This window comes from Budorcas taxicolor, chromosome 12 (genome assembly GCF_023091745.1).
Source record: "Budorcas taxicolor isolate Tak-1 chromosome 12, Takin1.1, whole genome shotgun sequence".
Lineage (NCBI taxonomy): Eukaryota > Metazoa > Chordata > Mammalia > Artiodactyla > Bovidae > Budorcas > Budorcas taxicolor.
This window is the reverse complement of record NC_068921.1, coordinates 40,793,940-40,810,281: the sequence shown is the minus strand read 5'-3', so window position 1 is coordinate 40,810,281 and position 16,342 is coordinate 40,793,940.

Below are 16,342 nucleotides of genomic sequence, written 5' to 3'. Positions count from 1 at the left end.
CCTGCAATGCAGGAGACCCAAGTTCAAATCTTGGGTTGGAAGCATCCCTGGGGAAGGGAATGGCAACCCACTCCAGTATTCTAGCCTGGAGAATTCCATGGACAGAAGAACCTAGCAAGCTAAAGTTCATGGGGTTGCAAAGAGTCAGACAAAACTGAGCGACTAACACTTTCACAGTTCCAAACAAACACCAAGAAAATGATAGCGTTGACTGTCATTTAAATTTTCAAGTGAAAACAATCATAATTTAATCAGATATAAAATTGAGTTGCTCAAAAATTCAGAAAAGTATTATCTAGAACACAGTTTTAAATATGGATTGATATCTACTCTATTTAATGAAAATATTAGATTTGAAATTCATTTATTGCATTAGTCATAGGACAATTAATACTCAAATTTGTTGCAAAAATTTGCATAAATGTCATGGATATAAATAACATTATACTGTTATTTACCTGTATGTTAAAAATTTAAAATACAGTTAAATCTTTACAGTAACTTGCTAAAAGGTAATGATTTGACTGAGAAATATTTTTTCCACATGCACAAAAAATGTTGAGAATGTATCAGTTATCAAGAGGAATGAGTAAATAGTTCATAGAATTTGAAGACATATTGTACTTCTTTCTTTGTACAAAAGAAAGGAGACCCAAATATATTGCCCTATCATTTTTGCTCTGCTGCTGCTTCTGCTGCTAAGCCGCATCAGTCGTGTCTGATTCTGTGCAACCCCATAGACGGAAGCCCACCAGACTCCTCTGTCCCTGGGATTCTCCAGGCAAGAACACTGGAGTGGGTTGCCATTTCCTTCTCCAATGCATGAAAGTGAAAAGTAAGTGAAGTCGCTCAGTCATGTCCGACTCTTCCTGACCCCATGGATTGTAACCTACCAGCCTCCTCTGTCCATGGGATTTTCCAGGCAAGAGTACTGGAGTGGGTTGCCATTTTCACTCTAAAAGGCACTTAAAAGGCAGTGTATTTTTTAAATATTCTATCCATCAGCACTTATTAAAAAAGCATATTTAATCTGTATATCTAAGGGAAAAAAAGAAGCATTTTAATAGAATCAGAAGATAAATACCCTTGAAAAGAACTGTGTGTGAGTCATCCCACACAGCCCCAAGTATCCTGTATCATGCATCGAACCTGGACTGGCGATTCATTTCATATATGATATTATATATGTTTTAATGCCATTCTCCCAAATCATCCCACCTTCTCCCTCTCCCACAGAGTCCAAAAGACTGTTCTATACATCTGTGTATCTTTTGCTGTCTCGCATACAAGGTTATCGTTACCATCTTTCTAAATTCCATATATATGTGTTAGTATACTGTATTGGTGTTTTTCTTTGGTGTATGGCAAAACAAATACAATATTGTAAAGTAATTAGCCTCCAATTAAAATAAATAAATTTATAGTAAAAAAAAAAAAGAACTGTGTGTGAGGTAAAGAGTATTTAGAAAACAGATATTTGAAACTATTTTCTTTGTTATGCTACTGAGTTCTTGGAAATGACATGTGTACATCATTCATTAAAGAAACCTGTATCTGCACACTTAAAAAAAACAAAAATTTGAAGAGAGATGTCCTTGTTAAAATCTTCCAAAAACAAACAGTTATAAAACCATTTTTAAAAATATATATAAAGATGCAGAGCATTGTGATTAGCTTAAAAAAAATGTGATTTTTAATAGGAAATATATAAATTTTGACGAAATTAAAAATGGATTCTTGTGGAATTTCAAAAAAGTAAATCTTAAGTGGTGAATATGATTCAATGCTGATGATCAAGATAAAGTATGAAAGTTGCTGACAGGTTCTTCCGTTTAGATATTTATATTTGGAGTTATCTCTTCCAGCATTGAGAAATATTCAAATTAAGGATTTAAAGAACTGGGATGAGAATCAGACTTCAGTTTAACAAAATATCAAGCAAATTTTAAAAAACAGTAATAAAGACTATTATTTAGAGTAATTCAGTTATTTACTAAATTGCATATAAATAAATACACATATCTTGGGGAAACTTGCTTTATTTAAAAAGCTCCTAATCAGTGAAAGACAGATTAATCTTTATTGTACTGAGGTTATTGTACAAGGTTAAAAGAACAACTGACTTGAATGGTGGGTTAAGAAAAATACTAATTTTAAAGGAGTAGAAACAATAAAAGTGTTAAAGAGATCAGGAGTTTAAGTAAAATAAATGAAACTCATAGTTTGGAATCAGAAACTGAATAGAAAAAAGTTTCACCAAAGGAAAAAAAAAAAAAAGGAGGAGGTGATGATAATGTTAGCTAAAGCATTGTTTCATTTAATTCCAATAGCTCAATATCCATGTAACCTAATAGTATTATCTCCATCTTCCATCTAAAGAAATATAAGTTTATAGAACATAGTAAATTGTACAAGGACATCAGGAAAAAGTAGAAAAAATTTTATTAGAAAAATGATATCCCACGTATGGATATTTTTGCTTAAATGTTAATTAACTACATAAATACTAGACTTCAGCCATATAAATACACACAATTCATCACACAGTAAGCATTAAATATTAAATTAATGTTATTAAAATTTTTAAATAAATATTTTGCCAGGAAATGTATTGTAAAACACAGGGAATGTAGCCAATTGTAAATTGAACTTAACCTTTACCCTTGTATATAAATAAATAAATTTTTCAATAAATATAATGCATACTAAATGAGATTGGATATATGCAAAATAAGATGAAAATTACTTTTAAAAGATATGTAAAATGTTAATCTATTCTGATCTTTTTGGTACAGTGATACAAATTTTTTCAAAGATTTTTTGAAATGTCTACTAATAGATTCCCTGCTACTGCTAAGTCGCTTCAGTCGTGTCTGACTTTGTGTGACCCCATAGACGGCAGTCCACCAGGCTCCCCCGTCCCTGGGATTTTCCAGGCAAGAGTACTGGAGTGGGGTGCCATTTACATACATTATTGAGTTATCACTTCAGAGTGAAAATGACATGCACCCCTTTGAGTGCCATGTTTATTAGTTTACTTTGCTAAAGAAAGACGTGTATAAAAGTAATCCACCTTTGGAAAGTCATAAATTACATTTTATTAATAACTGCTTTCCATATAAAACCAAGGAAGCCCAGATCATTTGTTTATTTTTAATTAAAAGGCAAATTGACTGAACATAATTGAACTTTGAAAATACACTTAAATCTGATTTTTGATTAGTGAAATCATTCTCATCAATAATTTAACTACCAAATTGATAAATCCCAAAGCATTTCTTTTAAAAACCTCATTAGCATTCCTACATCCTCTTTCCCCTGTAGCTCCTGTTTAATTATAGCAAAACCTTTATTCAGACACAACCCCAGAGAAAATTTTTAAAAAGTTGTTCCTTAGCAGACATGAGATCTAACTAAAGGTCACACAAAATTCTCCAAGAAGCCCAGGGGATACTAGTGGTGGGTTAGCACCGAGCTGCTGTCCAAGGGGAAGTCGTCCTTCCCAGATCTCTGAATACACAAAATATGTCACACTGGTTAAACTTTCACATACTTTCTTTTTCAAGAAATAACTTTGTGATTAATTGCAAATCAACTAATGCTTTCTTTTTTCTCACTTTCTTTATTAGATTATTATTTTAATTTCATTGTTATAATTCATTGCATGAATTCAGTGCATAAATTTAACTTGTTTACCCTATTATAATCATGTAAAGTTTTTCCTAAGGATTACCATTTCTATTAAAACTTTGACACACCTACTAATATATAGTAAGAAAAAAATAAAGAAAATAAAAGACCCTGTAAACTCAAGTCTCCAGCAATTTTTTAGAACATAGCACTAAATATAAAAACTTCATCTGACTTATCTTGGGTCTCCCTGTTATTGTCCTCTGTCTTCAAACTTCAGGCTATCTTAGTTTCCTCTTCTCAGAAAAGCAATAGTCTGGTGCCCTGTCAGTAAATGCAGTCACTTTTACACTTAGACTTGTTAACTCATTGAGTTGCTGGCTGTATGTAATCAAGTCAGACTCCTTTATCTCAGCTTGACTAGCCCAGAGACTCTAATGTCATTTGTTAGATCTCTCCTAAATTCAGGCTCTGGAAGCCAATGTCACATTGCAACCTAATTCTTGCTCATTTTCAGAAATAAAATGATTTAATCTTGGCATTAACTGTCTTTAACTTCACTTGTCATTAACTTCTCTTCCTCATGTCCTCTTGAAAATTATTTATAAATTTTTACATAAGTAAGTAAGTGTTCATTGCTCAGTCGTGCCCGACTCTGCGACCCCATGGACTGCAGCCCACTAGGCTCTTCTGTCCATGAGATTTTCCAGGCAAGGATTCTGGAGTGGGTTGCCATTTCCTCCTCCAGGGGATCTTCCCAACCCAGGGATCAAACTCGGGCCTCCTGCACTGTAGGAAAATTCTTTACCTACTGAGCTACAAGGGAAGCCCATATATATATATATATTTTTAACATTCTAAATACATAAGTTACGCAAACATCCACTCACTTTATCCTATCATTTTTACCTATTTTCCCAAAGAATGAGGAAGAAATATGGATTTCCTTTTAGAAATGGATTTTTTTCTTCTCCTAAGGTATTTGTTTTATAAATATAATAGTTATCATTTAATGACTTCAATATGATTGCAGGAAAATTTTGACTTCAAATTCATGACTATATATTAAAGTTGCTTCCAATATCATTACATATTTTGAAATACAATGCAATACACAATATTTTAAAAGTCCAGAGTGCTTGCTTGGCAGCTGAAAATAATTGTCAAAGGAAGTGAAGCAATATCAACTAGTATAAATTTAACATAAAGATATATACATTTCAAATGTGAAATTCCCACATGCAATCACTTTTAAATAAACTTGTGTTTCTTCTATTTAAGCTAATAATTATCAACAGATACAATCTCCCTGCAGGGAACTCTTGCATTTCTTTGTTTTGTCTATAGAGCAGATTATTTAACACTGTCATTTCTTCAGCTCATAAACTGATATCCTTTTTTGCTGGGGCAAATTTCCAAATTCATTCTTCTTTCCTTTTCATTTAGAGAACCTGAAGAAATAAATTAAAATCCTTCTTACTGCTAAACATTTCCTTACACTTTAGTTGCATAAACACACAAATTCATCAGCTCTTTTTATGAAGATTAAACTAGTTTGAACCAGTTTTATCCACATACAAAGGCTAGAACAATATATATCAAACTCTTAAAATATTTCATACTACAGATTCTTCCAGGATATTCCTGATGTCTAAGATGAATTTTCTTAGAAAAATTTGATTTCATGTAGGATTTATGCAAGATAGAATTCCATATCATTCAACAATGCATCTTGCAGAATTGGTACATGACAGAGTATAATCTGAGTAAAGCTTTTGAGGTTTGTTTAGATTTGGTATGATATTTTTATAGAGACCATATTATATTAAAATGCTGCATTTAATTTATTACTTAGCTCAAATCCAACAGAATAATACTACAGTAGATTTGGGCAGACAATGTAGATCATCTACTAGTATTTCCAAAACAAGTGAGACACTATTATAGTGAATGTTGTGACATGACATGATATTATATGACATTATAATATTCCTGAAGAAATATCCTCTACATGGGAAATTCAAGTTATAGGTATAATTATCTCAAAGAGTAAGAAATTACTTTTTAAAAGTTATGATTATTTCGGTGTGATTTTATCTATTTAACTGACAACACTTCCTCATTATATTCAAACGTTGGTTCTTTAAACTCTACAAGTAATTTTTAGCTATCCGAATATATCATTCACTCATAAAGCTTGTCATTCTGTACATTTTCCTCTGTTTCTGAGATTCCCGCTCACTCCTACTTTTCATGATGAAATCCTGTTACTCATTCCTCAAATTTCAGAGGATATGAACTCTTCTCACCAGGACTCCTCCATTTCCACTCCATGTTGTGTGTGCTTAGTCTCTCAGTCATTTCCGACTCTATAAGACCCCATGTATTGTAGCCTGCCAGGTTCCTCTGTCCATAGAATTCTCCAGACAAGAATACCGGAGTGGGTTGCCATTCCCTTCTCCAGGGAATCTTCCCCACCCAGGACTTGAACCTGTGTCTCCTGAATTTCATGCAGATTCTTTACCATCTGGGCTACAAGTGAAGCCCTATCTACTCCACATGAGGAGGAACGAATTCCAACATCTACAGTGCCCCCATGGTCATTTTCTCCAAAGTTCCCACAGTTTCTTTCTTGTAATTTATTCTTCCTTGTTCAGAATTAACCATAGAACAACATGATCAAAACCTAAACTGATACTCTGTACTTTGGAAAAATATTTGTTTCCTGATGGATAAGATTGCTTGAAGTGGTAAGGATGTTATCAAATGGTCTTATTTTATGCATCTCATATTTCTTGCAAGGTTAACCAAAAGCATTAGGAGAGAAGAGAACCATTCTACATTTCCTCTGCTAGTTAGGCTTTATAAATATCAAGGGATATATTTTAGGAAACTCAGGAGCTTTAGGAACCTGTAGTGGACTATCATAACTGCAGAAGCAGACATGCTTGCTTCCTTTTCATATCCCTCATACTGATGAACATACCCACCTCTATTGATTTTCTACCTCTTTAATTCCTTCCCAATTCTCTCTCATAGTTAACAAAAGGAATATAATCAGTTTAGTTAATCATTTTTGATCTTTTCAATATATATTTCCCCATCAGGCAGATTTCTTATCTCAAGCAACTAGATAAACTATATCTCTTAGTTTTCAGGATATATAAAGTGGCATTTGAAAGGACAAAGGCCATCTAAAAGACATTACAGATATCCTGGGATGTGAAGTCAAGTGGGCCTTAGGAAGCATCACTACGAACAAGCTAGTGGAGGTGATGGAATTCCACTTGAGCTAGTTCAAATCCTACAGGATGATGCTGTGAAAGTTCTGCACTCAATATGCCAGCAAATTTAGAAAATTCAACAGTGGCCACAGGACCGCAAAAGGTCAGTTTTCATTCCAATTCCAAAGAAAGGCAATGCCAAAGAATGTTCAAACTATAACACAATTGCAGTCATCTCAGATGCTAGCAAAATAATGCTCAAAATTCTCCAAGCCAAGCTTCAACAGTACATGAACCGTGAACTTCCAGATGTTCAAGCTGGATTTAGAAAAGGCAGGGGATCTAGAGATTAAATTGTCAACATCTGTTGCATCGTTGAAAAAGCAAAAGAGTTCCAGAAAAACATCTACTTCTTCTTTATTGACTACAACAAAGCTTTGGACTGTGTGGATCACAACAAACTGGAAAATTCTAAAAGAGATGGGAATACCAGACCACCTGACGTGCCTCTTGAGAAACCTGTATACAGGTCAAAAAGTAAGAGTTGACATGGAACAACAGACTGGTTCTAAATAGGAAAAGGAGTATATCAAGGCTGTATATTGTCACATGCTAATTTAACGTATATGCAGAGAACATCATGAGAAATGCTGTGCTGGAAGAAGCACAGGCTGGAATCAAGATTACTGAGAGAAATATCAATAACCTCAGATATGCAGATGACACCACCCATACGGCACAAAGTAAAGCAGAACTAAAGAGCCTCTATTTGAAAGCGAAAGAGAAAAGTGAAAAGTTTGGCTTAAAACTCAACATTCATAAAACTAAGATCATGGCATCTGGTCCCATCACTTCATGCAAATAGATGGGGAAACAATGGAAACAGTGAGAGACTGTATTTACTTGGGCTCCAAAATCACTGAAGATGGTGACTGTGGCCATGAAATTAAAAGATGTTTGCTCCTTGGAAGAAAAGTTATGACCAACTTAGACAGCATGTTAAAAAGCAGAGGCATTATTTGCCAATGAAGGTCCATCTAGTCAAAGCTATGGTTTCACCAGTAGTCATGTATGGATGTAGAGTTGGACTATAAAGAAAGTTGAGGGCTGAAAAATTGATGCTTTTGAACGGTGGTGTTGGAGAAGACTCTTGAGAGTCCCTTGTACAGCAAGGAGATCCAACCAGTCCATCTTAAAGGAAATCAGTAATGAATATTCATTGGAAGGACTGATGCTGAACCTGAAGCTCTGAAATTTGGCCACCAGATGTGAAAAACTGAATCACTGGAAAAGACCCTGATGCTGGATAAGAATGAAGGCAGGAGGAGAAGGGGATGACAGAGGATGAGATGGTTGGATGGCATCACCGTTTCAAAGGACATGTTCAGTTCAATTCAGTTCAGTCACTCAGTCATGTCCAATTCTTTGCAACTCCATGAACCGCAACTTGCCAGGCATCCCTGTCTATCACCAACTCCCGGTGTTCACCCAAACCCATGTCCATTGAGTCGGTGATGTCATCCAACATTTTATCCTCTGTCATCCCCTTCTCTTCTTGCTCTCAATCTTTGCCAGCATCAGGGTCTTTTCGAATGAGTCAGCTCCCTGCTTCAGGTGGCCAAAGTATTGGTGTTCCACCTTCAACATCAGTCCCTCCAATGAACACCCAGGACTGATCTAATTTAGGATGGACTGGTTGGATCTCCTTGCAGTCCAAGGGACTCTCAAGAGTCCTCCAACACCACAGTTCAAAAGCATCAATTCTTCGGTGCTCAGTTTTCTTTATAGTCCAACTCTCACATCCATTCATGACTACTGGAAAAACCATAGCCCTGATTAGATGAACTTTGTTGACAAAGTAATATCTCTGCTTTTTAATATGCTGTCTAGGGTGGTCATAAATTTCCTTCCAAAGAGTAAGCGTCTTTTAATTTCATGTCTGCAATCACCATCTGCAGTGATTTTGGAGCCCAGGAAAAATAAAGTCAGCCACTGTTTCCCCTGTTTCCCCATCCATTTCCCATGAAGTGATGGGATCGGATGCCATGATCTAAGTTTTCTGAATGTTGAGCTTTAAGCCAACTTTTTTCTCTCCTCTTTCACTTTCATCAAGAGGCTCTTTAGTTCCTCCTCACTTTCTGCCATAAGGGTGGTGCCTGCATATCAGAGGTTATTGGTATTTCTCCCTGCAATCTTGATTCCAGATTGTGCTTCCTCCAGTCCAGCATTTCTTCTGATGTACTCTGCACATAAGTTAAATAAGCAGGGTGATAATATACAGACTTGAGGTACTCCTTTTCCTATTTGGAACCAGTCTCTTGCTCCTTGTCCAGTTCTAACTGTTGCTTCCTGACTTGCATATAGGTTTCTCAAGAGGCAGGTCAGGTGGTCTGGTATTCCCATCTCTTTCAGAATATTCCACAGTTTATTGTGATACACACAGTCAAAGGCTTTGGCATAGTCAATAAAGCAGAAATAGATGTTTTTCTGAAATACTTTTGCTTTTTCAATGGTCCAGTGGATGTTGGCAATTTGATCTCTGGTTCATCTGCCTTTTCTAAAACCAGCTTGAAAGTCTGAAAGTTCACGGTTCACAAACGATGAAGCCTGGCTTGGAAAATTTTGAGCATTACTTTACTAGCATGTGAGATGAGGGCAATTGTGCAGTAGTATGAACATTCTTTGGCATTGCCTTTGTGGGATTGTAATGAAAACTGACCTTTTCCAGTCCTGCAGCCACTGCTGAGTTTTTCAAATTTGCTGGCATATTGAGTGCAGCAGTTTCACAGCATCATCGTTTAGGATTTGAACTAGCTCAAGTGGAATTCCATCGCTGAAGCCTGGCTTGGAGAATTTTGAGCATTACTTTACTAGAATGTGAGATGAGTGCAAATGACCAACCTAGATAGCATATTATAAAGCAGAGACATTACTTTGCCAACAAGGTCCATCTAGTCAAGGCTATCATTTTTCCAGTGGTCATGTATGGATGTGAGAGTTGGACTGTGAGGAAACCTCGGTGCTGAAGAATTGATGCTTTTGAACTGTGGTGTTAGAGAAGACCCTTGAGAGTCCCTTGGGCTGCAAGGAAATCCAACCAGTCCATTCTAAAGGAGATCAGTCCTGGATGTTCATTGGAAGGATGCTAAAGCTGAAACTCCAATACTTTGGCCACCTCATGCAAAGAGTTGACTCATTGGAAAAGATTCTGATGCTGGAAGGAATTGGGAGCAGGAGGAAAAGGGGACCACAGAGGATGAAATGACAGGATGGCGTCACCAACTCTATGGAAATGAGTTTGAACAAGCTCCGGGAGTTGGTGATGGTTGGGGAGTCCTGGCGTGCTGTAATTCATGGGTTCGTAAAGAGTCGGACATGACTGAGAGACTGAACTGAACTGATATACATCCTCTATGATGCTACTTTCTGGAAACATGTGATCCTGAATTTAGTTAGATGGTAAACACAGAGAGTTCATGCTGATAATTCTTCATTCAGTTAATGTGAGATCATCATAATTACTGTTATCATCATAGTAAAATTTCCTTCCTATCATTGGCATAGTCTCTGTGATAACAACTGCTTATCCAACTGATAGTGTGTAGTTACCCTGGTTCTTTAATGGTAAAGAGAAAGAAATTACACATAATAACTGAACATAGAAAATAGAATTTAGAAAATGGATGAGAAGAAAATTTAGAAAAGTTAGTTTTCTGAAAACTTTTAATACCTATATTTTATGCTAAAGAGTAAAGGTTTCAGGTTAACACCATTTATTTTATACGTAAAATTCCAGAATTTGTTCAATTGACCTCGAGGTTTTCTTTTTTTTTTTTTTAATTATTGTTTGTTTGACGTAACTGACAGATTATGTCATATTTTTTTCCCCTGTCACTTAAAAATATCCATAAAGCGGTTTTAAACTGGAGAGAGCTTGCCTTGTTGAATTTTTGCTCACTTCTATAAAATGACACAATGGTGACAGTTTGGCTATAATTACTCTGTTGAACTGATTTTAGAATATATGTATTCAATACTGACTCATCTTTAAAAAATAGTAAGTGGCTGAATTACAACCAGTCCTTATATTAATAGTCCTATCAGTTACAATATTCCTCAGTTCAGTTCAGTTCAGTCACTCAGTCGTGTCCGACTCCTTACGACCCCATGAATTGCAGCAAGCCAGGCCTCCCTGTCCATCACCAACACCCGGAGTTCACTCAAACTCAACGTCCATCGAGTCGGTGATGCCATCCAGCAATCTCATCTTCTCTCATCCCCTTTGCCTCATGCCCCCAATCCCTCCCAGCATTAGAGTCTTTTCCAATGAATCAACACTTCCCATGAAGTGGCCAAAGTTCTAGAGTTTCAAGTTTAGTATCATTTCTTCCAAAGAACACCTAGGACTGATCTCTTTAGAATGAACTGGTTGGATCTCCTTGCAATCCAAGAGACTCTCAAGAGTCTTCTCCAACACTGCAGTTCAAAAGCATCAATTCTTCAGTGTTCAGCTTTCTTCACAGTCCAACTCTCACATCCGTACATGACCACTGGAAAAACCATAGCCTTGACTAGACGAACCTTTGTTGGCAAAGTAATGTCTCTGCTTTTCAATATGCTATCTAGGTTGGTCATAACTTTCCTTCCAAGGAGTAAGCATCTTTTAATTTCATGGCTGCAGTCACAATCTACAGTGATTTTGGAGCCAAAAAAAAACAAAGTCTGATACTGTTTCCACTTTTTCCCCATCTATTTCCCATGAAGTGATGGGACCAGATGCCATGATCTTCGTTTTCTGAATGTTGAGATTTAAGCCAACTTTTTCACTCTCCTCTTTCACTTTCATCTAGAGGCTTTTAGTTCCTCTTCACTCTCTGCCATAAGGGTGGTGTCATCTGCATATGTGAGGTTCTTGATATTTCTCCCAGCAATCTTGATTCCAGCTTGTGCTTCTTCCAGTCCAGCATTTCTCATGATGTATTCTGCATATAAGTTAAATAAGTAGGGTGACAATATACAGCCTTGATGTACTCCTTTTCCTATTTGGAACCAGTCTGTTGTTTCATGTCCAGTTCTAACTGTTGCTTCCTGACCTGCATATAGGTTTCTCAAGAGGCAGGTCAGGTGGTCTGATAGTCCCATCTCTTTCAGAATTTTCCACAGTTTATTGTGATCCATATTCCTATTGTAACTAAATAACATATAAAATTTATTTCCACACAATTTATAAAAGTATATATATATATAGTTTGATGTACCATTGTTTCTTTACAATATGCAATGATCTGAATATGAAAATCATTTACAAAAACTAATGAAAAATATCAAACTACTGGAGCTTATTGAATACTTCTCAGCATTTACATTGCAATTGCTATCTAATACCCTTATGTTTATGATAGAAAATACCTGAGGACCAGCAAATAGAATCATAAGTAGGAGTTGGTATTTTAGTTAAATCCTTAAAAGAGTATTCATTAAATCAAAACTTTCTGGTATGGTATTTAATTCTGTAGTATAAATGTGGGTGAAGTATACAGATACACACACAATGAAAAAAATTCTTCTCATTTTAATACCTATGAACTTTGCTTAGTCAGGTTTCAATCATCTTGCATTATTTTCCTTTTTTTTTTCTTTTCTTATTTATTTTAATTGTAGGTTAATTATTTTATGTATCATTTTAATGAAAATGGTTATTTCAAAAATGTTCATGAAATATTCCCTTGAATTAAAAATATTTTATCTTTAATAATACACATATCATGTGTCTCTTTCAATTCTGGTTTCCTCGGTGTGTATGCCCAGCAGTGGGATTGCTGGGTCATAAGGGAGTTCTATTTGCAATTTTTTAAGGAATCTCCACACTGTTCTCCATAGTGGCTGTACTAGTTTGCATTCCCACCAACAGTGTAGGAGGGTTCCCTTTTCTCCACACCCTCTCCAGCATTTATTGCTTGCAGATTTTTGGATCGCAGCCATTCTGACTGGTGTGAAGTGGTACCTCATTGTGGTTTTGATTTGCATTTCTCTGATAATGAGTGATGTTGAGCATCTTTTCATGTGTTTGTTAGCCATCCGTATGTCTTCTTTGGAGATGTGTCTATTTAGTTCTTTGGCCCATTTTTTGATTGGGTCATTTATTTTTCTGGAATTGAGCTGCATAAGTTGCTTGTATATTTTTGAGATTAGTTGTTTGTCAGTTGCTTCATTTGCTATTATTTTCTCCCATTCAGAAGGCTGTCTTTTCACCTTGCTGATATTTTCCTTTGTTGTGCAGAAGCTTTTAATTTTAATTAGATCCCATTTGTTTATTTTTGCTTTTATTTCCAGAATTCTGGGGGGTGGATCATAGAGGATCCTGCTGTGATTTATGTCTGAGAGTGTTTTGCCTATGTTCTCCTCTAGGAGTTTTATAGTTTCTGGTCTTACATTTAGATCTTTAATCCATTTTGAGTTTATTTTTGTGTGTGGTGTTAGAAAGTGATCTAGTTTCATTGTTCATCGCAGCACTGTTTATAATAGCCAGGACATGGAAACAACCTAGATGTCCATCAGCAGATGAATGGATAAGAAAGCTGTGGTACATATACACAATGGAGTATTACTCAGCCGTTAAAAAGAATTCATTTGAATCAGTTCTGATGAGATGGACGAAACTGGAGCCGATTATACAGAGTGAAGTAAGCCAGAAAGAAAAACACCAATACAGTATACTAACACATATATACGGAATTTAGAAAGATGGCAATGACGACCCTGGATGCAAGACAGGAAAAAGACGCAGCTGTCTATAACGGACTTTTGGACTCAGAGGGAGAGGGAGAGGGTGGGATGATATGGGAGAATGGCATTCTATCATGTATACTATCATGTAAGAATTGAATCGCTAGTCTATGTCTGACGCAGGATACAGCATGCTTGGGGCTGGTGCATGGGGATGACCCACAGAGATGTTATGGGGAGGGAGGTGGGAGGGGGGTTCATGTTTGGGAACACATGTAAGAATTAAAGATTTTAAAATTAAAAAAAAATAAAAATAAAATAAAAAAAAAAAAAAAAAAAAGGAGAATGGGTGGAAGAAGGCAAAATTAGGCAATTATATGAAATATAAAGAAGAGGGTTAGATGGGAAGGAGAGTCTGTTGGACCTCTGGGGAATAATAAAATCTCTTACATACAAAAAAAAAAAAAAAAAAAAAAAAAAAAAAAAAAAAAGTTTAGCCACCTTTGCAGAATAATGTTTTCTCTAAATGTACAGACAATAATGTAATACATGCTGATATGATCTCCTGAAGGGGAAACTAATTTTATTCTGAACTCTTGAGGACACTTAAATTTGCTCACTTTCAAAAAGAGAGCAGAATTTCAATTTTAAAGTCTATTCGGAACCATGTACAAACAGATGTCTTGAATTATGATTGCATTTTCTCTCTTGGACACAGGTCTAAACCCACAAAAGCTGACTATTTATTGTTTGTCCAACAGACTTGTCACTGTCACCCCAAATACACCCAATCCTTAATAACTGTCAGTGAAATCATTCACCAAAATTCTTATCTTTCGTTTTTATTTGTTCAGCATATACTATGTGTTAGTCACTCAGTCATGGACTGTAGCCCATCAGGCTCCTCTGTCCATGGAATTCTACAGGCAAGAATACTGGAGTGGGTTGTCATTCCTTTCTCCAGGGGGTTTTCCCAACCCAGGGATTGAATCCAGGTCTCCTGCATTGCAGGCAGATTCTTTACCACTCTCCCACATGGGAAGCCCCAACATATGCTATCAGTTTCCTAATCAGTTTATTTGTGTATATTTTACATTTCCTTTGACCAAAAAAAAAAAAAAAAAAGAAGAAGAATACTGTTAACATGTCTATATTCTAAGGCTTTTTTCATTATCCTTAGTGAACATCCTTGAAGAAGATATTGGATAATTATTTACTATTAGAACAATGGTGGATAATCTAGCTTTGGGGTTTTATTTTGGGGTTGATGTATAAAATGCAATTTTATATTTATATATATATAATTTGTGTGTGTATATATGTATATATATATAATTTTGCATACACAGATTTTATTGAAATAATACCTTAAGCAACCCTACCAAATATTTACTGTTCTTTCTTTTCTGTTGCTTTTGTAGTTTCTGCTGTAGTTGAATTAAATAATTCCAGTATTTTTTGCCCTGTTATTTATCCTGATACAAATTTAATTGTTGCATATTTTAAATTAAATTCCATTATTTTTTAAAATATTTCCTTGCAACATTTCTCTTTTAAGACTACAAATACCAAAGTAATAGTTGTATTTTAGAATGCAACTAAGCTTAATTGTAAAATTGATTTTATTGTGTTATTTTTAAATTTCTTGTAAGAGTTACCATCTTTCACTAACTAAAAACTCTATTTTACATTACTATCTTAAGAATAGTTGCTCAATGATCTATACAGTGGGGTTGGTCACAAATCAACACTAATACTTACTATTAAGAATTTAAATCAACATTAATACTCACTATTTAAGAAGTTATTAGCATACATAAAGGTGAAAACTAAATTACTTGAATCTGTGAGTGAGAACACATCTTTCCATATAAAAAACTGAAAATTTTTTACTTACTTGTGCTGCTAAAATATAAAAATGTAATAAGACTATTCAATTATTTGGATAAAAGTAGTGTTAGACTTTATTTTGGGTGGCTCCAAAATCACTGCAGATGGTGACTGCAGCCATGAAATTAAAACACACCTACTCCTTGGAAAAAAAGTTACGACCACCCTAGATAGCATATTGAAAAGCAGAGACATTACTTTGCCGACTAAGGTCCGTCTAGTCAAGGCTATCGTTTTTCCAGTAGTCATGTATGGATGTGAGAGTTGGACTGTGAAGAAAGCTGAACGCCGAAGAGTTGATGCTTTTGACCTGTGGTGTTGGAGAAGACTCTTGAGAGTCCCTTGGACTGCATGGAGATTCAACCCATCCATTCTGAAGGAGATCAGCCCTGGCATTTCTTTGGAAGGAATTAAGCTAAAGCTGAAACTCCAGTACTTTGGCCACTTGATGTGAAGAGTTGACTCATTGGAAAAGACTCTGATGCTGGGAGAGATTGGGGGCAGGAGGAGAAGGGGACGACAGAGGATGAGATGGCTGGATGGCATCACTGACTCGATAGACGTGAGTCTGAGTGGACTCCGGGAGTTGGTGATGGATAGGGAGGCCTGGCGTGCTGCGATTCATGGGGTCACAAAGAATTGGACAAGACTGAGTGACTGAACTGAACTGACTGAATTTATTTCAGTAAGGGAAGTGTACAGGTTATGTTACTTTTTAATATAGTCACCTTGTGTTGCAGTTTAAAATGTAAAATGTATGTGTATATGAAAGGCAAATGGGTACAGAATGTGTATGTCACACTTAAGGGCCAGAAACAGGCAAGCAGCTTCAGTTAATACCTCAGACAGTCTTTTTGGTGGTCTGCTGTGGT